Below are 23,690 nucleotides of genomic sequence, written 5' to 3'. Positions count from 1 at the left end.
CTCACTTTTGTTTTCTGCCCACCCTTCCATGGTTGAAATCACAGTTACACTTCTCTGGGCCGCCATCTCCTCCATCTTCTGTAAAATGACAGTATTAGCATTGACATCATAGCATTTTTTATTGATTAAAAATGTGAATTTAGGTTCCAGGCTTTGAGGAGATCATAAGTGGTCCATGGATATCAGTTATGATTGTTATTCTCCTGGCCCAATCTGTCTATTCCTACAGTGATCCCCAAAATGTTTCCCCTAGACACACGGTTGGCTTAGGAAACAACAGAGATGTGCTATCTGGGGTCTTGGTCTGTGAAAGATCACCCCTCAGTGAGCATGCCTGGCCTGGAAGGACTCAAGGCTGGGGTCCGTGTCATGAAATTTGTAAAACCATCAGTGAAATCACACAGCAAGATCGAATCCGATCGAATCTCCCGCTCCTCTGAGAGCCTGCCCAGGAGACCTCTCGGCTGTGACAATGTAGGCGGTTTTCAGGGTTTTATGACTTCAGTAAGAGTCCCTCTGAATTTAGTTAGTAATCGCTGAAAAGCAACAAACATATTTAAGCATGAGGAATTTTTTCCTTTCAAGATTATTTTGTCAGGCTCATTTGGAATGAATAACATTTTGAGAAAAATCACAGAATGGTTTCACAGACCACAGAGTGTGTATTAATATCACATGTAACTGCACTCACAAAATGCTAAATTTAGATTTTTACTTGTGCTTATACAACATTTTAAATGACACATTATTTTAATTAATATGCTACATGGTAGCTGAATATGATAAAGGACTCTGTGTGTGTGTGTGTGTGTGTGTGTGTGTGTGTGTGATACATTTTTATCTATGCCTCAACTATTAAGTTTCCACTGTGGTTTGAAATAGTATCTCTCCACCTGGAGAAAACGCCTTAGCTCTTAGTGCTGCCTTCTGAGATCTGTTAGGGCTGTGTTTCAAATAAAGTCATAGTCAGCTGGATTAACAAAATAGTCACAGACATTTATTCTTACTAATAATTTTGATATTGTTGTATTTATCCAGAAGGAAAATTTCAGTCCTCAGATCCCTAAATAGACCCAGAAAAGTAAACGTCATATACTAATAGTGTATTGTGTCTTAGAACATTGCAGCTATATGCTGAAGAGGATTCTTTCTTGACTTGAGCCTTAGAAATGATAATGGACTAGATTCTGAGTTCCCAGAAAAAACCCTAGCAGGACATCTGGGTGGCTCAGTGGGTTAAGCCTTTGCCTTCAGCTTGGTCATGGCCCCAGGGTCCTGGGATAGAGCCCTGCATCGGGCTCCCTGCTCAGCAGGGAGCCTGCTTGCCCCTCTTTCTCTGCCTGCCTCTCTGCCTACTTGTGATCTCTGTCAAATAAAGAAATAAAATCTTAAAAAAAGTAAAGAAAAGAAAAAACCCTAGCAAACAAAACAATATGCTTTCAGGTTTCTCTTCCTAACTTTGACTTGATGTCGACAAGCTGTTACTCTGGGAATTGTCCATTTTAAAATAGGAGACTTGCTAAGCAATGACTACAAGCAGTCTTTGTACACATAATTAAGAAAATTGACCAGATTAATGGAGTTTCTCCCTTTCTAACCAAGCAAAAGTTGGAAAGAAAGTTGGAAAAGTCAGTTAAGGTCACTAAATGTTTCCTACCCAGACTCTTCTGTAAAAATAGCATTATTTTCAGAGGTGTGGGTCTCAGGATAAATCACACAGAGCACTCTCCTTGTGCCTTATATTTTAGGTGGGTGAAATTGGCCTAAAGTGCACAAATGCCCTGAGCATCTGAGAGGGCTCTGCTTAGGAGTCTGCATGGAAGAAGGGACTTGTCATCACATATTGTAGGAGTCACATGTTTTTTTGGTCTTTTTAGCAATGAGCTAATTGAAAAAATGAAACCCTTCTAATTCTTGGCCACATTATGGTGTGATTCATATAGCAGGACAGAGTGCCCTAAGCATAATCCCAAAGAAGGGCACCTAATTTGCAGTACCTTTGGGAGGTATCCATGATGCCATGGCTAACTCCAGGTATCCTTGGTAATGTTTCACAGGGGAGCCATGAGCATTAAATAACACAAGAGATTTGCATATTCACCACCAAGGTAAATATATACTATAGAAAATGCATGTAATAGGTGATGTCTGTATTATAATAAAAAATATAACCAGGGAGAGGAGGACAGGGCAGGGATTAAAAGCAGCCATTTAAGTATGATCATTAGAAACAAGATCACATGTTCAGACATAATTTGTATCCTTTGCCCCACCAAACATTTATTGAGCTGTTTGTTCTCCTGTTCGTCTCTGCTTTATTGGGGATGCAGGCATTTTGGAGGGAGAGGTGATGGTACAGGGGGGCATGGTACCTCACTAGGCAGACCAATGCATGGGAGGTCCTCCAAGTGGATTTGGCTGCCTTTTCATGCCTGACCTTACTGTGAAGAGTATCAGAGCCTTTGCCTCCTCAAGTCATGATGAGTTTACATATCTAAATGCTTTTGAATGATGAACAGTCTGACAGCCATTAAATAATTAAACAAGCTAGTAAGTTGTTGCTTTAGAAATAACTAGTCATGCAGGAGCTTGTTGGTAACCTTTTCCCTGAAAGTTTGTTTGGATGTGTATCTTCAGCATCTCTCTTATTTTAAGTCCATTATCTTCCTTTCGTGGGATTTCTCCCATTTAAGGAGAAATAGATCAGTACATTTTGTGTGCTATGGAAAGGGGTTCTAAGTTACAGAATTGCTTTCTAGCCTCTGGAATCCCACAGCAGAGGGGAGTTGGGGGACAGTGATGTGGAAGGAGCTATGTATAGTTTAGCGTATTAGGGATCTTGGGAATAAGTAACTAGGATCTTTCCCAAATCATAAGACATTTTATAAGGCATTTAAAAAATCTGGCTGGGTGGAGAGGATAGACACATTGTAAATCAGCTAATACCATAGGCTACCCTCAATAGGAGTTTCTCCCAAGTCATTAAACCCACAAAAATTTGCAAGAATCCCTCCCACATTTATCAGTGCCACATTCTGTTACTTTGAATGTTTTTTGTTCATAAGAGGATACAAATGTCTCCCTCCATACTATAGTCACCGTTTTCACATAAACAGTGCTCAAACTAAACCCTGGAAAAAGAAAGGAAGAGATGGTCATGTTCACATCAACTATCTTCACATGTGGACATATGGCTGGTGCTCATTTTCTCATAACAGCACACAGCTTCTTTTTTTTTTTTTTAAACATTTTATTTATTTATTTGATAGAGAAAGAGATCACAAGCAGGCGGATAGGCAGGCAGAGAGAGAGAGAGAGGAGGCAGCAGGCTCCCTGCTGAGCAGAGAGCCCGATGTGGGGCTCTATCCCAGGACCCTGGGATCATGACCTGAGCTGAAGGCAGAGGCTTTAATCCACTGAGCCACCAAGGCGCCCCATGGCACACAGCTTCTTAAGGACGCTGATCTTCCTGTTAGCCGCACTTACTTACGGAAGCTGTACTGGGTTCACTGTAGTGGTGGACATGTCAAGGGCTTCATGAACGTGGAAACGTTGGTGGCTTTTCCTCCTTCAGAGGAATGAATGGCATTATGTCTGTGTACAATTCCATGGTGTGAGGATGCCCCAGAGCATACATGATCTGCCTGGAGAATGTCTTTGCTCCCTGTTCACTTAGTTTTTTGATCCCAGCTCCCATTCAGGAGGTTGCTGCCAAGGCATAGCTTCACTACCATGTAATAAGAGCTTTCTGTCTCTCAGGTTTCGCACAGCTGGTCAATGTTAGGGTGTTTAACCATTTTTTGGATCTGAGATTCATGCTTTATATTCTTTAGAACATGGGAGTCTTCTTTGGCTTTCCTGTTGATGACTTTGATGGCAACCTAAATCACTGGTGATATAAATGATACCCAGTGAAAGTTAACTAATAAAAATAGCCAAAGTAGTCTCAATTTTTTTAAAAGCACAAAACAGGATGCCTGGGTGGCTCAGTGGGTTAAGCCGCTGCCTTCGGCTCAGGTCATGATCTCAGGGTCCTGGGATCGAGTCCCACATCGGGCTCTCTGCTCAGCAGGGAGCCTGCTTCTCTCTCTCTCTTTCTCTTTCCGCCTACCTCTCTGCCTACTTGTGATCTCTCTCTGTCAAATAAATAAATAAAAATCTTAAAAAAAAATAAAAGCACAAAACAATACATAATACAGACATAATAACTGGAATTTTGTACAGTAATTTTGTTAAATTAGTAGTAAGATCATATGGTATTTGCCTTTCTCTAACTGACTTATTTTGCTTAGCATAATACACTCTAGCTCCATCCATGTCATTGCAAAACTCAAAACCTCATTCTTTTTGATGGCCGAATAGTATTCCATTGTATATATGCATACCACATCTTCTTTATCCATGCATCTGTTGATGGACATTTGGGCTCTTTCCATAGTTTGTGGGTTGTTGATAATGCTGTTATAAACATGGGAGTGGATGTATCCCTTTGAATCTGTATTTTTGTATCCTTTGGGTAAATACCTAGTAGTGCAACAGCTGGATTATAGGGTAGCTCTATTTTTAACCGTTTGAGGAACCTCCAAACTGTTGTCCAGAGTGTCTGCACCCATTTATACCATTTATATTCTCACTAACAGTTTAAGAGGGTTCCTCTTTCTTCGCATCCTTGCCAACACCTGTTGTTTCTTGTGTTATTAATTTTAGCCATTCTGACAGGTGTGAGGTGGTATCTCATCATAGTTTCAATTTGTATTTTCTGATGAAGAGTGATGTTGAACATGTTTTCATGTGTCTGTTAGCAATCTGGAATTCTTCTTTGGAAAATTTTCTATTCATATATTCTGCCCATTTCTTCACTAGATTATTTGTTTTTTGGTTGTTGAGTTAGGTAAGTTCTTTACGGATTTTGGATACTAACCCCTTATCAGATATGTCATTTGCAAATATCTTCTCTAAATGGGCTATATTTTAGAACACATATCAACCAAAACCAAAACATGTAATTGGCACAGAAATAAAAACAATTAAATATAGAAAGAAATCATATATATCAATAAAATTAACTATAGTCCATTCTAGGAAAACTCATTAAAACTTTTCCTTCATTCTTTTAAAAAAATAGTTATTAGTTTGAGCAAGAATTTCTGTGTTTGTTTTTAATAGGAAGATATAAAAAATAATCTTGAGTGAGAAAACCAATTAGAAATTATCTTGTGATATTTTTTATTATGTTTCTTTGGATTTGCTTTTATTGTAAAGATAAATTGATTTTTCTACACATTAACATGCTTAATTGGAACACACACTCATTTCTGGACTAACAGATAATCCAAACTTTAAAATTTTCATTTATTTTAAACTATTTGAGTCTTCTCAAGGAATCTAGGGCAAGTAAAGGCAAGTAAATTTTGCAAAAAGAAGACCATCCTTTTCTTGCACTCAGGAGGAAAATAGAGCATGATTTAATAAATCAAACTAGTCTCTGCTGCTTATGACTACATTAAAAGAATCTTGTGAAGAAAAATATATGTAGCTATGAGACCCTTCAACATAAGATGGAATTTATAATTGCATTAATTATTTAGCATGTCCCAAGGGGTGAGAGTGGACATCCTTGTCTTGTCTCTGATCTTAGAAGAAAAGCTCTCAGTTTTTCACCATTGAGTGTGAAGTTAGCTGCAGGGAGGTATGTTCCCTCTAAACCTACTTTGTTGAAGGTTTTTACAGTCAATAGGTGTTGCACTTTGTTAAAAGCTTCTTTTTACATCTACTGAAATGATCCTGTGGTTTTTATCTTTTCTCTCGTTAATGTGATATATCACATTGATTGATCTGCAAATATTGAACCACCCCCTTGAACCTCTGGAATAAATCTCAGGATGTCATGGTGAGTGATTTTTGTTCATGTATTGTAGGATGTGGTTCGCTAATATATTGTTGAGGATTTTTGCATCTATGTTCACAGAGATATCGGCCTGTAGTTCTCTTTTTTTGTAGTGTCTTTATCTGATTTTATATTAAGATAATGCTGGTCTCATAGAATGAATTTGGAAGCTTTACTTCTTCTTCTACTTTTTTGAATAGTTTGAGAAGAATAAGTATTAACTCTTCTTCAATTGTTTGGTAGAATTCACTTGTTAAGCTGTCTTGAATGTACCAGAGTTTATTTGTGCATTCAGCTACTGAAAGACACTCTGGTTGCTTCTGAGTTTATGCAATTATAAATAAAACTGTTATAAACATTAATCTGCAGGTGTTTGTGTGGACATAAGTCTTCAGCTCAATTGGGTAAATATGTAGGACCATGATTACTAGATCTTATGGTAAGACTATGCTTAGGTTTGTAAGAAACTGCCCAATTGTCTTCCTAAGTGCCTTTACCATTTTGCACCCCCAGCAATGAATAAGAATTCCTCTTGCTTTGTATCCTCACTAGCATTTGGTATGGCCAGATTTTTGCATTTTAGCCTTTCTAATAGGTATGTAATTGTATACCACTGTTACTTGAATTTGTAGTTCTTGATAACAGATGATGTTAGGAATCTTTTTGTATATTTATATACACCATCTGTATATCTTCTTTGAGAGATTTCTAGGTCTTTTGTCCATTGTTAATTAGGTTGTTATTTTGTTGTTGAGTGCTTTGTATATATTTTTTATTTTTAATTAATTTATATTTATTTAAATTCAATTAACATATAATGTATTATTGGTTTCAGAGGTAGAGGTCAGTGATTCATCAGTCTTAATTATAAATACCCAGTACTCACTATGTCACATGACCTCCTTAATGTCCATCACCCAGTTACCCTATCCCTCCATCCTCCTCCCCTTCAGCAACCTTTAGTTTGTTTCCTATGTTTAAGAGTCTCTTATGGTTTGTCTCCCTCTCTGATTTTGTCTTATTTTTTCCTCTCTTCTCCTATGATTCTCTGTTTTGTTTCTTAAATTCCACATATCAGCAAGATCATATAATTGTCTTTCTCCGATTGATTGACTCATTTCAGTTAGCATAACACCCTCTAATTCCATCCATGTTGTTGCAAATGGCAAGATTTCATTTTTGATGACCAAGTAGTATTCCATTGTATAATTGTATATATATATTTGTATATATATACCACATCTTCTTTATCCATTCATCTGTTGATAGACATCTGGGCTCTTTCTTTAGTTTGGCTATTGTGGACATTGCTGCTATAAACATTGGGGTGCAGGTGCCCTTTTGGATCACTACATTTGTATCTTTAGGGTAAATACCCAGTAGTGTAATTGCTGGGTCATAGGGTAGCTCTATTTTGAGGAACCTCCATACTGTTTTCCAGAGTGGCTGCTTGCATTTCCACCAACCATGTATGATGGTTCCCCTTTCCCTGCATCCTTGCCATAAATCTGTCATTTCCTGACTTGTTAATTTCGGCCATTCTGACTGGTGTGAAGTGGCATCTCACTGTGGTTTTGATTTGTAGTTCCCTGATGTTGACTGATGTTGTGCATCTTCGCATGTGTCTCTTGGCCATTTGTATGTCTTTTGGATAAATGTTTATTCATGTCTTCTGCTCATTTCCTGATTGGATTATTCTTTGGGTGTTGAGTTTGATAACTTCTTTATAGAGTTTGGCTATTAGCCCTTTGTTTTATATGTCATTTGCAATATCTTCTCCCATTTTGTTGGTTGTCTTTCGGCTTTGTTCACTGTTTCCTTTGCTGTGCAAAGGTTTTTTATCTTGATGAAGTCCCAATAATTCATTTTTCTTCTTGTTTTGCTTGCCTTTGGAGACGTGTCTAGCAAGAAGTTGCTGTGGCCAAGGTCACAGAGGTTGCTGTCTGTTCTTTTCTAGGATTTTGATGGATTCCTGTCTCACACTTAGGTCTTTCATCCATTCTGAGTCTATTTTTGTGTGTGGTGTAAGAAAATTGTCCAGTTACATTCTTCTGCATGTGGCTATCCAATTTTCCCATCACCATTTGTTGAAGAGACTGTCTTTTTTCCATTGGACATTCTTTCCTACTTTGTTGAAGATTAGTTGACCATAGACTTGAAGGTCCATTTCTGGGTTGTCTATTCCATGTGTCTGTTTTTGTGGAGTGCTCTGTGTATTTTGAAGACAAGTCCTTTATCAGATATGTATTTTGTAAATATTTCTTCTAGAACTGCTTTTGTCGAGCTGGAAACAGGGTTCTTTCATACCCCAAAACATTAGGCTACATACATGGATCAATTAAATGCAATTAGCTACAAACTGTGGTAAGGCCCTTAAAGGTGCTGAGGTTACATTAATACCTGAGGATATATAACCTACCTTACTGCTCTTTATTATAGTAAAGAGATTACTTTCTGGAGTCTTTTCTGGAAATATGCATTTTTATGGTTAGGCTGGCTTGAGGTCCAGTTAAAAGTTGGTTAGATCTGGGGCGCCTGGGTGGCTCAGTGGGTTAAACCTCTGCCTTCGGCTCAGGTCATGATCTCAGGGTCCTGGGATCGAGACCCACATTGGGTTCTCTGCTCAGCATGGAGTCTGCTTCCCCTTCTCTCTCTGCCTGCCTCTCTGCCTACTTCTGATCTCTCTCTGTGTCAAATAAATAAATAAAATCTTTAAAAAAAGTTGGTTAGATTTTTTTTTAAATTTTTAAATTTTTAAATTAACATATAATGTATTATTAGCCCCAGGGATACAGGTCTGTGAATCGCCAGGTTTACACACTTCACAGCACTCACCATAGCACATACCTTCCCCGTGTCCATAACCCACCACCCTCTCCCTATCCCCCTCCCCCCAGCAATCCTCAGTTTGTTTTGTGAGATTAAGAGTCTCTTATGGTTTGTCCCCCTCCTGATCCCATCTTGTTTCATTTATTCCTTTCCTACCCCCCAAACCTCCTACATTGCCTCTCAACTTCCTCATATCAGGGAGATCATATGATAATTGTCTTTCTCTGATTGACTTATTTCACTAAGCATAATACCCTCTAGTTCCATCCATGTCATCGCAAATGGCAAGATTTCATGTCTTTTGATGGCTGCATAGTATTCCATTGTATATATATATCACTTCTTCTTTATCCATTCATCTGTTGATGGACATCTAGGTTCTTTCCATAGTTTGGCTATTGTGGACATAGCTGCTATAAACATTCGCATGCATGTGCCCCTTCAGATCACTACATTTGTATCTTTAGTGTAAATACCCAGTAGTGCAATTGCTGGGTCATAGGGTATCTCTATTTTCAACTTTTTGAGGAACCTCCATGCTGTTTTCCAGAGGGGCTGTACCAGTTTGCATTCCCACCAAAAGTTGATTAGATCTTATAGCTTAAAAATCCTTAATATTAAAAGGATAAAACTGACTATACATGTAAATTCCAAAGGAATTTTGATATTTGATATGTGATTTGATACTCATTGTTTAAAGGCCTATTTCTCTTAATGATTTTCTAAATAAAGAGTTGTACAGTGTAAATCCTTGTTACCACTTTGAAGTGGTATGATAGTGGAATGTCATAGTGGAAACGATTTCTTACCTTGTTTTGGAAGATGCAGGCTTCACTGCAACATGGATCTTAGCTTGGGTTAGGCATTACAGCAGCCAGGCTTTAGAGGTTTCAAAACCCATACTCAGTTCTGCTACCTCTATTGTACTAGTAAGGATTCTTCCCCTCTTGCTCAAAGCAAGCTTTCTATATATAACAGTTTCCTTCTCTCTATATATAGAGAGAATGTTCTTGCTGAGGAACACTGGATAACATGAGTTTTTCTCTTAGTTAGAGAAGCTTGTATTTTCTTGACTGAAGGGCAAAGTTCATTTTTTAAAAAGGTAAAACAGTCAGCATTTCCCATTTTTCTTAGTTGTCCTACCATAAGCCTGCTCAAGAGGTGATTAATTTTGATGAAATGTGGTCAATAGTTACCAAAATAAAATTCAATGTTTGCTCTGTGGGATGGTAGGAAAACATGACATCTTATGATATTGATCATCTTAGAAAGGAAGCTACAATTCAGGAGGAAATAAATTTAAGGGCAGCATATTGTAAGGGAAAGGGATTATTTTCCTGGAAGGGTAAGGAAAGGTACTCGGTAGATACCATGAAACAGAGGATTTTATGAAATTAAAAAAAAAAAAAACAACACAGTCTTAATGCCAACAACTTGATGTACACATAAGTGTTTAAATCACAGAACTCAGGGTAACATTCTGTAGAAGTCAAGCACTTAGTGATTTTTATTATAGGAAGAGACATAATGCAGTAATTTTCCAACCAACAAATTTTAGTCAGGACAAGGTAACTGTTGTAATTAACAATTTCAAAGTCTTAATGGCTTAACACAGTAAAGATTTACCTCTTGCTTATGTCACAGTACAATGTAGGCAGAAGGGAGCTTGTGGTGGGCTCTTCCTCTCATGGTCATTAAAGCCATAGGTCATTGATCTAAAGAGTACCACAGCCCCAGGCCTTTGGAATCCTCTTCACAATCCTCTGCATTTAGTCTGCGATAAGAGATGAGACGGTGGGAGGTTTTTCTATAGATAGGCTTAGAGGTAGCAACTATCATTTCTGGCCCATGCTGCACTGATGAGTTATATGTGTCTGCCTATCAGGGAGGGAGGCTGGGAAACATAGTTTTGCTGTATGCCCAAAAGGAAAATAAAACAAGATTTATTAAGTCAAAGTAATCTCTTCCACTTACACTACACCAAATGAAAAAAGAAAAAAAAACTTTGTGAAGAGAAATATTAGTATCTTATGACAACTTCCAAAATAGGACGCTGTTTTAGAATTACATTAATTATTTAGCCCTTCTCTCTACTTATAGGAACTGACTTTCTGGACTTTATCTTGTGTTTTTAGAAGCCAAAAACCCAACCTCAACCTTTCTTCTGATACATGGTCCTCAGTGAATGAACTGGGGAGAATGGCATTTTTTCCATTTGAAAATGTTGATAAAGACTAGGACAATTTTTTTTTCATCTTTAAGGAGCAAAGATGTAGACAGTGTTTTATTTTTTGTTTTATATTGACATTATTTTAATTTTCTACTGAGCTGCAACAAATCACTTCCAAACTTCAAGGTTTTAAAGAACAATAACACACCCAAAACTATAAGATACATAGGAATAAACCTAACCAAAGAGGCAAAGAATCTATACTCAGAAAACTATTAAGTATTCATGAAAGAAATTGAGGAAGACACAAAGAAATGGAAAAATGTTCCATGCGCCTGGATTGGAAGAACAAATATTATGAAAATGTCAATGCTACCTAAAGCAATCTACACATTTAATGCAATCCCTATCAAAATCCCATCCATTTTTTTCAAAGAAATGGAACAAATAATCCTAAAATTTATATGGAACCAGAAAAGACCTCGAATAGCCAAAGGAATATTGAAAAAGAAAGCCAAAGTTGGTCGCATCACAATTCCGGACTTCAAGCTCTATTACAAAGCTGTCATCATCAAGACGGTATGCTACTGGCACAAAAACAGACACATAGATCAATGGAGCAGAATAGAGAGCCCAGAAATAGACCCTCACCTTTATGGTCAATTAATCTTCGATGAAGCAGGAAAGAATGTCCAATGGAAAAAAGACAGCCTCTCAACAAATGGGGTTGGGAAAATTGGACAGCCACGTGCAGAAAAATGAAATTGGACCATTTCCTTATACCACACATGAAAATAGGCTCAAAATGGTTGAAGGACCTCAATGTGAGACAGGAATCCATCAAAATCCTTGAGGAGAACACAAGCAGCAACCTCTTCGACCTCAGCCGCAGCAACTTCTTCCTAGGAACATCGCCAAAGGCAAGGGAAGCAAGGGCAAAAATGAACTATTGGGACTTCATCAAGATAAAAAACTTTTGCACAGCAAAAGAAACAGTGAACAAAATCAAAAGACAACCAACAAAATGGGAGAAGATATTTGCAAATGACATATCAGATAAAGGGCTAGTATCCAAAATTAACAGTCAGGAAATGACAGATGCTGGCAAGGATCAGAGAAAGGGGAACCCTTCTACACTGTTGGTGGGAATGCAAGCTGGTGCAACCACTCTGGAAAACAGCATGGAGGTTCTTCAAAATGTTGAAAATAGAGCTACCCTATGACCCAGCAATTGCACTACTGGGTATTTACCCTAAAGATACAAACGTAGTGATCTGAAGGGGCATGTGCACTCGAATGTTTATAGCAGCAATGTCCACAATAACCAAACTATGGAAAGAACCTAGATGTCCATCAACAGATGAATGGATAAAGAAGAAGAGGTATATATATACAATGGAATATTATGCATCCATCAAAAGACATGAAATCTTGCCATTTGCGACGACGTGGATGGAAATAGAGGGTATTAACGCTTAGCGAAATAAGTCAATCGGAGAAAGACAACTATCATATGATCTCTCTGATATGAGGAAGTGGAGATGCAACGTGGTGGGTTTGGAGGGTAGGAAAGGAATAAATGAAACAAGATGGGATCGGGAGGGGGACAAACCATAAGAGACTCTTAATCTCACAAAACAAACTGAGGGTTGCTAGGGGGTGGTGGGGTTATGGACATTGGGAAGGGTATGTATTATGGTGAGTGCTGTGAAGTGTGTAAACCTGGCAATTCACAGACCTGTACCCCTAGGGCTAATAATACGTTATATGTTTATAAAAAAATAAAAATAAATAAAAAATATTAAAGAACAATAACATTTTATTATTCTATCGCAATTCAGAAATTTGGGAGAGACTCAGCAGGGTGGTTCTAGATTGTCTTTCACGTGGTAGCAGATGGAGGCTGCACTTGTAACATCAAGATGCTGAAACAGCTGAGGGGAGAGACCACATGGAGAGACACTGCTCATGTAATCCTCGCATCTTTCCATATGGTCTCTCTGCATGGGCTGGTTTGGGCTTCCTGTCCCCGTTGTGCTTCAGGGCAGTTGGACTACGCACAGAGATGCTGAAGCCTTCAAGGGATATTTCTCTGCCTTGAAGTGTCCTTAGCTGGACTGTTAGGTTCATTAGCTACCTTTCCACAGACAGTGCTACCAGACCTTCCACCTCCATGTAACAAGGCTAGCCTTTCCTCCAGCTTCCGATAACTGTTTTCCTCACTTTCCTTTAGGCTCTTGCTGACTGTGTCTTCAAGAACTTTTTTGATTCTGCTGAAGCTCTCCTTGGAGCCCTTGAGGTTTTCACTCACAGCCTCCTTTGGGCTCTTTCTGCCATTTTGCAGACCCAGAGTCAATGCCACATGGTTTAGCTTTTTGTAACAACAGCACTCTACTCCAGGGCAATGACATCTGTTTCCTTATGTATTTCTGAATAATAAATTACCACAAAGGTTATGGACTTAAAAGAACCACAGTACCTCTATTAGCTCTACTGTTTCTGAAGATTAGGAATCTGGGAAGGGCTCAGATGGCCAGTTCTGATTCAGTGTCTCGTGCAGTTGGAATCAAGTCATGCTGGAGCTAGGAAAAGAGTTGTCCTTTTCAGCAGGTTGTGAGGATTAAAAGAGATGTTCATAAAGTGTTTAGTGCTGTGCTTGTCATGCCATGACTGTTCAAAATAGATTAGGTCTTGTATATTTTTGTGACCTTCATGAAACCTAGCTTAATGTTTTGCGTTAAATGAATTCTTTGTAACACTGACTTAACAGATAAAATAAGGTAATGAAGTTTTAGGAATCATTTATTTCTCATCTCATTGTGAATTTCCAGGAATATTTTTGATGTAATTTATTGATTAGGTGTAAGAAAAAATTAACTATTTAAAGATAGCACTGAATGTCATAAGCAGAGATAAGGATATTGCATTTCTGTCACTTAGGCCTATTTTCTACTCCATAAGCCTAACCACTACTACTTCTTTTTTTTTTAAGATTTTATTTGTTTATTTGAGAGAGAGAGAGAAAGCATGAGCAGGGAGAGGGGTAACGAGAGACAGAGAAGCAGACACGCCACTGAGCAGGGAGCCCAACATGGAGCTCTATCCCATGACCCTGAGATGATGACCCGAGCTGAAGGCAGCCCCCAACCGACTGAGCCAACCAGGTGCCCCTAACTACTACTTCTAACAAAGTTTAACTTGCATCTGTGTTTTCCCAGAAAGTTCATGTTTTTTCCGAATTGACTCACCCCACATAGTAGAGCTTCCAATTCTCATTATTTTCAGTTCTGTTTCCATTCAGCTAAAGAGTGGGTCCTCATCTGGCCAAGAGAAGATAGAACTTTCTGTGGGTTTCCATGACTGATTTTTCCTGTGTTTGGAGAGGTTATTTTTCAGAGTCTTAGAACAGTGGCATTCTATTGGATCTACCCAGAGAACACTGACAGATCAAATTGCAAATTTTTAGGACTATCAGGAAGAGATAAAGATTTGGGAGGCTAAGGCAAGACATCTCCTGAGAGGGGCCCCATCGTACTGGATGGTTCCTCCTCAGCCCTGCCTTCTGTTGATTGCATTTTTGAGGTGCTGGTAGAGAGATAGGACAAAGATATATGATCTGTAATTGAAAAGTATAATAATGGAATTGAACTAGTTTTTACTTTTTGCATATATTGAAATGAATAGAAAGGACACAAACTCTCTTAAAAATGCCATGCATTTTAAAACCCGACATCTGACTAATCTATGGATTGCCACCATTGGGGATGAACCCAAAATGACACCTTGAAAACATTTTGGGCTTAAGAAACTTCCAAAAACATTTCTTAAAGTCATTCTCTTGGTACCGCATAGAATCCTTTCAGAAAAGAAAATCTGCTCACGGCAGGTTTTTAAATTTTGTTTTGGTTTGGATTGGATTTTGGTCTGGGAATATTTTACTTATATAGACACCCTTATCCCTGATCATTTGAAATTAGTCCTTGAATATGAAAGCAGTCATAGGTCCAGGGAGACAGTTCCCTTTCTGCCTGAATATGCAGCTTGTGTGTTAATATGTTGCTACATTGAAAAGCGTAGGAGAATATCAGGGATGCACTGCTCATGAATGGTTTCCTGTCAGTGGAGAACACATAGACTTCCAGAGAGAGGGACTATTGGAGAAGTCCCAGTATTCATCATACTGGTTTCTGTTCAGAAAACCAATCATTCTTCTGGAATTTGGCTATCCTCTTAATTTTCATTATATCAAATGGACATTTCCATAAGGAATGAAATGAACTGAAAAAAAATGTGTGTCATTTCAGAAATAAAATCAGATTTTGATCTGGATGTCAAAGGAGTAACGAGGACTTGCCTTTCATAAAAAGCCACCTCCTCCACTTTAGAAAATGCCAGCCTGAAAGAGATTTACAGTGTAAGAAGAACTCAAGCAGTGGTGAAAAGTTTTAGTCTCTAAAATTAAAAAAAAAAAATGATGAAAAGAAGTTAATGCTCTACTTTTAGCAAATGTAAGAATTTACTTATTATTACTGTCAGCATTTAGAATTTGTTTCTATTAGTAAGGTTTAGAAAGCTTTTTTAAGATACATGAGATATTATTCTAGCTGATAAATTTGGAATCCTTGAATTCAGGAAACTCAGAATTTGCAACTAGTTTCAAAACGCCTTCTTTAAGATAACATTTTATGTGTAATTTGATGTGAAGTTAACTGGATGATGAGATTGTTTCCTTTTTTGTGTCAGCTGGACTCTTCTCATTGATGGCTTTCCCCCCTGGTTCTAATGTTAAGTGGATTTGCACCTTTAACAGAGCCCCGTGTTTTAGGGGGCAGACTTCTGTTTTGTATTCTCAGGTTACCTGTTCAAGGTTTCAAAAGCAGGCATTTTCCAAGAATATGTGGGGTAACTTCAGATTGGTTCCAAGAATCATGGAATGTTCTAGAACTTCAATTCTCAACTATGAATATGGAAGATAAATGCCTATAAATATACATGTATCTGAGTGTGGGGCTGCTCTATTCCCTGAATGGATCACAGAATAAAACATGAGGAAGGGATTTCTACTTCAGGGATGACTTTTGAAAACTCACAGGGAAAAAAAAAGTTAAGTCCCGTAAAGCTGCTTATGGTGATCTGGGCCCCACACGGATTGTGGGAAGGCTTGGACTTTGGTCTCAGGCTTTCCTTTTAAATGTGCCAAGATGTTCCATTTTTATGGCTTAAATCATGTCCTATCGTGTATAATTTCTTATTTTTTACACGTCTTTTGGCAAGAATATAGTTTAAGAGTTACTGATTTGTAGGTGCAAGCTTAGTAGTTTTATAGGCTTTCTTTTGGGGGGGTATAATCTACGAAAAAGGTGTAAATTTTTTTGTCAGAAATATTTTTGCTGTTTTGATCTACAGAGCCCCTTCTCCATGATTCAAAGGCAAACTTTAATGAGAACATTAACCACAAACAGGTACACATTTTTTCTGTGATATGAATTCCAAAGTGACGCTAACTTGTAGCACAGAGCACTGTGAAAACTTCTAGGCTATTTGCAAGGGGTGAGGGGTGTAATTTTGGCTTTTGTAGGACTAATACAGAATCATAATCTAGATGTCATCTGTGCTAATGCCCATTTTTTAAAGTTTTAGGTTAAAATTAGAAAACCCCAAAGTCATGTTAGAACCATTTAGTGGCATTGAAGGTTGCTCTTCAAAGATGATGGAGAAGGTTGAAATTGGAAATTGTCAAAGTTGACAGTTTTAGCCCATAACCTGCAGCTGTGCCACCAGGAAGTACCTGCACAGAGCATTCCATCTTCTAGTGAGGTGTGTTTCCTTTCCTTGTTGGCACTCTCTTTAGAGCCAGCCCCACAGCTCCACAGACCAGCCTGTCAGTGACAGTGCAATTTTCCCTATTATTTTGTAGGTTATAAGGAAATAGGAAGTGATTTCTGAGGTGGAACAAGGCTGTTTTTGTGTGTATGTGTTTGTGTGTATAGGCATAGGTCTGAATAGTATATAATGAATATTTGATGTAAAGACAGTAGTCCTTCAGCTCTGTTGCACAATTACTGCTTAAGGAAATAGAATCCTGATACTTATTACTTAATATTCAGAGAATAACAATGGTTTCTCAAAGTACTGTTGGGATTTTCTGAGGATGTGTTTCCTTCTCCTTCCAAAGCTGGGGCAGAGTTAGGGCAGGCCTGGGTAAATTCATAGACTGTTGGCTTTAAACCCATGCTCACCCTTGACTTTCCACGCTCTCTTCTTCTCCATCAAATCACCTGCCTCAGGTAGGTCCTTATGAAAAGATTCCCCCTTATCCTCAGAGATACAGAACTTTTATGGTGCTTATCTTCTTATGTTCCCTCAGAAAAACAGTTCTTTGTGTAGAGTAGTAGTGCCAGGAAGTAAGAAATGCACTTTCCACAGAGGTGCGTGCATTCTGTCAATCAAACACAAATAACCCCCTCAATAACCCATAATTATCACTGACAGTATAGTTCACACTTAACGTGTAATCATCACAGACACTGGTTTCATAATTAGCCCCCTGACTAACCCGGGCGAGAAGTATAACAATGGAGAGGGGTGTGTTGTGTAGACCAGTTGCCAATGCTAAGGGCGAGTTGATCCACCCTTCCTTGGTCCAGAGAGGAAGGTTGTAACTCCTCCCATCCCCCATTAATAAAACATGCATCTGCAAGTGTTGAGATCGATGTGACTGTGTCAGTGCCTAAAGAATAGTCATCTCTGGTTGTTCTTTGGGAGAGAGCATTCCCACAGTGCAGAGTTCATGCAGCAAATCATAGGATGTGTGGCCAATTTGGAAATGAGAATAAAAGAATCCAAGCTGTAAATTCTTGTTCCTTTAGTGTGATAAGTTAATTTTAAATGTGTAGACATCATCTTGGATAAAGGAGGCCAAAAGTTTTCCCAGAACCTTCTGTGGTGGAGAGTCACTTCTAGTGGTAGATATATTTGGGTTGGAGTCATTTGACCCTGTTGACCATCAGCACAGGGAGCACTGGCCTGACAAGAGAATTGTGGACAAAGGCTGTGGAAGTAAGTGGCCCATTAAGCCTGACCCAGGTATTCCAACCTCTGACACCATTGCTCAGGGCTTCCAGGATCTAGAAACACATTCCTGAGAGTAAGAATCTAGGTTTCCCCCAGAGCTTCCCATCTCTATCTTTGCCCTCTTGGGATGCTCCTTCCTATACAAATAAATAACATTCTATGCTTTTCTCTCTCTCCCTCTTAATACCATATATTTATTTAGCTACCAACTAGTGCTGTGCTGGGCAGTAGGAACACAAAGATGACAGGGTACAGCTGCTGCTCTCAGAGAGTTCATATGAGGGACACAGACATGTAAACAAGCAATGTCAACACACAATCAGAAAAACTATAAAAGAGACAGAGACAGGCATTGAATAATGGGGAGGGACAGCAGGGACATGATAGCTTCTCCTGGGAGACTTAAGGTGGGGGGGTTGCTTGATAGAAGAGTTGATGTTTGAGATGGGTCATTAAGGATGAGTAGAAGTATGCTAGGCAGAGAAGAAGGAAAATTAAGGTACTCATTTGGCAAATTTAGATTTTATTGTGTGTAGACAACACAAATCCATTTAAGAAGGGAGGGCATGGGGTTAGAATATTAGATAACTCTAGCAGCAGTTTAGAGGGCCCCTGGGGAGGCTAAGACAAGGAGACAATGAGGAGGAAAATGTGATGGTCTCGTAGGCAAAAGTGAGGACCTGGAAAAAGGTAAAAATTCTATGTGTATATGAAGAGGTGGATCAAAGTGATTCCTGAGAGGTAGGATTGACAGGTTTTGGTGATGGATGGGATTTGAGATTCCATGGCTTTCAATTCATGTGGCTGGATTGATGTACTTATTCATTCATTCAACAAATACTTATAAACTACCTGACATTTGTAACACATAAAAATAATCAAGATGAAATTACTCTCCTTGAGGTCTTAATTTTAGCTGGGCACAAGAATCATTTGGGAGATTTTAGAAATTCCAGTGCTCAGGCTGCACCTGAGGCCAATTCAATTAGATTCTAAGAGGGTGGGCTGCGTTTGTAGAGGGAATGGGGTCCAGCATTAGTAGTCTTAAAAGTTCTCCAGGTTATTCCAAAGAGTAGCCAGAGCTCCAAGGAATCACAAGCTAGTTAGTGAATATAACATTGCAAAAACAGTGTGATAAGAGCTATGGCAGAAATTGGGACATGCTCCTCTGGCAGTAGAAAGAAGGACCATGTAGGTCTGCCTTCTGGCTCAGGGTGGCCATCCTAGAGAAGAGGCTGCTTTAGCTGAAACTGGGAGAATATTTTCCAGGAGTTGAGTGGGGTAGACATTCTGCTCCTGGGAGCAGTCCTTGCAAAGTAATGTGCCTGGACAGAGACTAGTTGAGGAGGAACACAGTGAGGTAAGAGGAAGGACGCAACACATTCTACTTTTGGAGGATGGTGGGCCCGTGGGACACCCAGGAAGAAAGGTCAGCATCAGTTGGCTCTGAGTCTGGAGTTCAGGAGAGGTGAGATCTGAAGGTACAGTGTCAGGAGTCTCAGGTTCATGGTTCAAGCCATGAGGAATGTACAAGGTAACTCAGGACCAGTGTGTGCAGTGCGTGCAACCCTAATGAACACTGACACTTACTTGGGGGCCAACCTCAGAGGAAGAGCAGTGCAAAGGGGAAGGAGCAGGGAGGGAGCCATTCATCTTTGAAGATGTCTTCCAGTCTACAGCCTTGTTCATCTCTCTGGGGTTAGTTCCAATCTGGTTATTGTCAGATGTTAGTCATTGCATAATTCTAAGTTCCCATTATACATGTCAGTGGGGAAATTGCCAACAAAGGCCATTCACTTGTTATTACTATTATTCCCATTATGAAGAGAGCATCATTTGTTCAGACAAAGTCTAAACAAGACACTAGCAGTGTAAATCTTCCTTGCCTTTAGGGTCTCATAAAAGTCAAACCATAAAATATAAACATGTTTCTTAACCACCAATTGAGAAAGTTGAAGCTACTCAATGAAAAAAGTACCTCTTTTCTTAAATCTTTGTCTTCATTTTCACTCTTTATTTCCATTAGTTACTGTCTTTCCTTTAGTTACTGTTTTTGGAAATCAAGTTTAGAAGGGTAAGTGGAGAAGAATGGAGTTATGGAAGAGAGAGATTTTTGAATGTCGGGGGTGCTCTTCTGATTAACTGAACAGACATGAATTAAACAGCAACCACTTGGTCAATAGAGCATAAATTTCTTGGTGGCAGAGAAGTGAATATACTCACTATTGAATCCCTAGTCCAGGTTCGAGCACATAGTTTATGCTCAATAATGTTTGTTAAGTAAATGAACTAAAAAAGCAAGCTGGCCTGGTCTATACTTTGACCACAGAGAGAAAGACAAATGCAACACAGAGCTTGCTTTCAAGCATTTTGTAGTCTCATGAGGTTGGGGGAATCAGAAGCCCACAAATTGTTATAATACACCTTGGAGCATGATGAATTCCTTGTGGTCATTACAAGCTCAGTTATAGGGATTTAGAGAAGGGAACATGTATATCACAGAGGGTATATGTATGTATATATACATGTATATCAAAAAGCATATGACAGAGGAGGAAGCATTTAAGATGATCTTAAAAGGTGAATGGGACTTAGGCAAGAAGGAAGGGATCAGGAAGAAATGCCTTGAAGGAAGGCAGACTTCATATGAGCAGACACATGAGAAACTTGGTGGTACTTAAGTCTGGACAGGTGGGTTATGGAAGACTTTCCCTGCTTTCCCTGCACATATCATGAGCTCTCATTGCTTGAGCAGCAGCAACTCTGAGCTCTTCTCTGTCCTTCACAAGCAAAGGCATGCCCCATAGAGATGAGCCACCCAACCCCAAATGGGCAAAGAAGAAAAGAGGGAACTTGTCCCCTTTCCCTTCCCATGTCTGTCCTATAGAGTTCTGGGGGAGACCAAGCAGGGCCTCCATCTAGGTGCAGAGGGAGAGCAGTGAGGAGAGACTCTGAATGACCTATAGGTATCACTGCCCTCTAATTCTGTGAGCCCTGGCATGGAGGAATTGTCTCATTTAGTTCTGCTAATGTCTCCTCCCTCCCCTGCTCCCTCCCTGCTAGAGTCTAACATATGGAAGAACTTCAATAAATATTTGATGAATGAATGTATGTGAATAAAGTTCAATAAACTTTTATGTTTTACTTTTGGAGTCCACTTGTAATGAGGTTAAGGAGGGCTTCTGTTAGACAGATGCAGGATTTATTTCTGGGAAGCAAAGATGCTGCAGAATCTGGCCAGGGTGCTTTGCGATGTTTGTGTGGCACAAAGCGCTACCAGGTATGGGACCAAGGGTGTGAGCCGGCCGGTCTGTGTTCCATGCTCCTTTCTATTCTCCTGAAAATCATATCCGGTGATGACATTATCTCAGTCCTCCACCTAAAAGCGTTAATTACATTTTCAAAATTGCTACTGTTTACTCAACATTTCTTCAAAGCTGAATGTACCTTTAAAAAATAATTTAAAGTTTCTATAAATAAATATGAGGACTTAAAAATTTTTGATCTTTTGTCAATGAGTAGCTACAACTTCTCTTATATATCTAGTATGTAAATTATATATAATATGTAATATTATGTAATATATAATTATGTATTACATAATATATAATGTTATGTAATTATGTAATATTATGTATATAAATACATATGGAATATGTAATAGCACTTTAATTCTTTTTAACTTCTTGAAAGAAGATAGTAGGAGAACTTTCATTAATGATTTTAAAGCCCGTTCATCTAGAGTCTACTCATTTGTAATCCATAAGGTATAAAATATGAGTATTAAAACATATCTACTAGGGGCACCTGGGTGGCTCAGTGAGTTAAAGCCTCTGCCTTCGGTTCAGATCATGATCCCAGGGTCCTGGGATCAAGCCCCACGTCGGGTTCTCTGCTCAGCGGGGAGCCTGCTTCCCTTCTTCACTCTCTCTGCCTGCCTCTCTGCCTACTTGTGATCTCTGTCTGTCAAATAAATAAATAAAATCTTAAAAAAAAAAACTTATCTGCTAGATATATTGCTCCTCTAGGGATGGTCAGGCTTATTCTGCTTAACAGGATAACGAGCAAACTGATTTTGGGGTGTGCTTTGCTGCTCTGAATACTAACAGTGAAGGCAATAACAAATGAGTGTTCTCCTTTGTTAGAACAGCTCCAAGCCCTTTGAGCTGAAGGGTTTCTGCACTTGGGCATAGTGTGCTCTTCAGGGCTGTATGAATGGGTTAGGCAGTGGTTGGGAAGGCCTGCTTCGTGGTCCTCAGCCTCGTCCTCTCTCAGACTTCCATCCCAGGCCACTGGACAGATGCCAGAAGCTGGAGGTGCAGGCCTGGCAGCATTTCTCCCAGCACTGCAGTCACATTTGGCCCAAATAGCAAAATTTCCCCGAGTATGAAGGCAGCTGAGACATGTCTCTTCCCTCCCACTGACACCCTCTCGTCATAAGAGAGCTGATGAATAAGAATTGGACCCTGCTTTTGACAAGTTGCTAACCCCTGCTCTGATAGAGAATTTGCTTTCATTTCATCCTGATTCTGTGGCATAGCATTGCATTTATTAAAAAGCTTATAACAATTTTAAGGTTAGGCTGACCTTCCCAACCACGGTAAATAATAACCCGTGTTAAAACTTCAATGATATATTTATGGACTTCACTGCAGAGAAGATGCGTTCATGACTTTAGTTGAATTCTTTATCTATTCTGGTCTTCTCACTGGGGGTCTTTGAGCTTTTCTTTCCTTTAGAACCAAGGTAGAAACCCACCTAAGGATAGAGGAGGTCCCACATTTCATGACGGACAGCGTGAGCAGACTGGAGTCCTCTGCCTCTAGGATGAGACTCCTGAGGTCTGCTGATAGGATTTGCTTTATGGCACAAGACAGTTTTCAGATCTGTGTTTCTGCTCATGCTATTTTAGGGAGGAGATTTATTTGCAAATGTTTTTTACTGGATTCTCCCAAGAGCCATCTGATAAACTTAAAAGTACCAACATTTCTGTGGTTATAAGACAAGTGTCAGAATGTTTATTCATTTACTTTCTCAGTGTTATTCCTACTCTATTTCCTAGTCCTCTTTCCCTCCTAATTCAGAAATGGAATTCAGAATCTCATAATCTAGCATTTATTATTAATAGAAGAGCAAGCATCTTGAAAATGTCTCCCAAATCAGACCAAAATCATTTAAGTAATGTGGACGGTTATGGACTCTAACTCAGGTTTCTCAATGATAAAAGCTTGCAGTGCACCAATTTCAGAAGAAGCATTTTGAATCTAATTTTACTTGGATGTGGCAATTAAGATCTGGGGCAATCTACTAGTTTGCTGAAGGTAATTAGAGATATAGCTATTAAATTTTTTTGTCGTTCATTTTTGTCCATTGGCTTAAAATGGGAAAGAACACGTGGGACATCTCATATTTCACCTATGAATATTCTCCTCTCTTAAAATCCACAATTGTTTCTCTTTTTTCCTGCTGTGTGCCCATAGGGATTGTCCTGCCCTTAGCTTTAAATCTGAGCTCCTGAGGATCACTTCTCATCCCACGTAGAGGCCATGGCTCCCATCCATGTTGTTCTGCTGCTTTCTTTAGTGACAAGCAGTTGGTGTGGGTCTCACAGGGGTATCTATTTCTCAAAATTATAACCTCCCTGTTACGTCAAGGGGACTAAGAGACATTTTATAGAACTTTCCCAAACTGGTAACCCCAGTGAGGCTTATGGTCACCAACTCTATTCAT

The sequence above is a fragment of the Lontra canadensis genome, unplaced genomic scaffold (genome assembly GCF_010015895.1).
Source record: "Lontra canadensis isolate GAN:19392208 unplaced genomic scaffold, GSC_riverotter_1.0 scaffold14, whole genome shotgun sequence".
NCBI classification, from domain to species: Eukaryota; Metazoa; Chordata; class Mammalia; order Carnivora; family Mustelidae; genus Lontra; species Lontra canadensis.
This window is presented reverse-complemented; position numbering follows the sequence as displayed.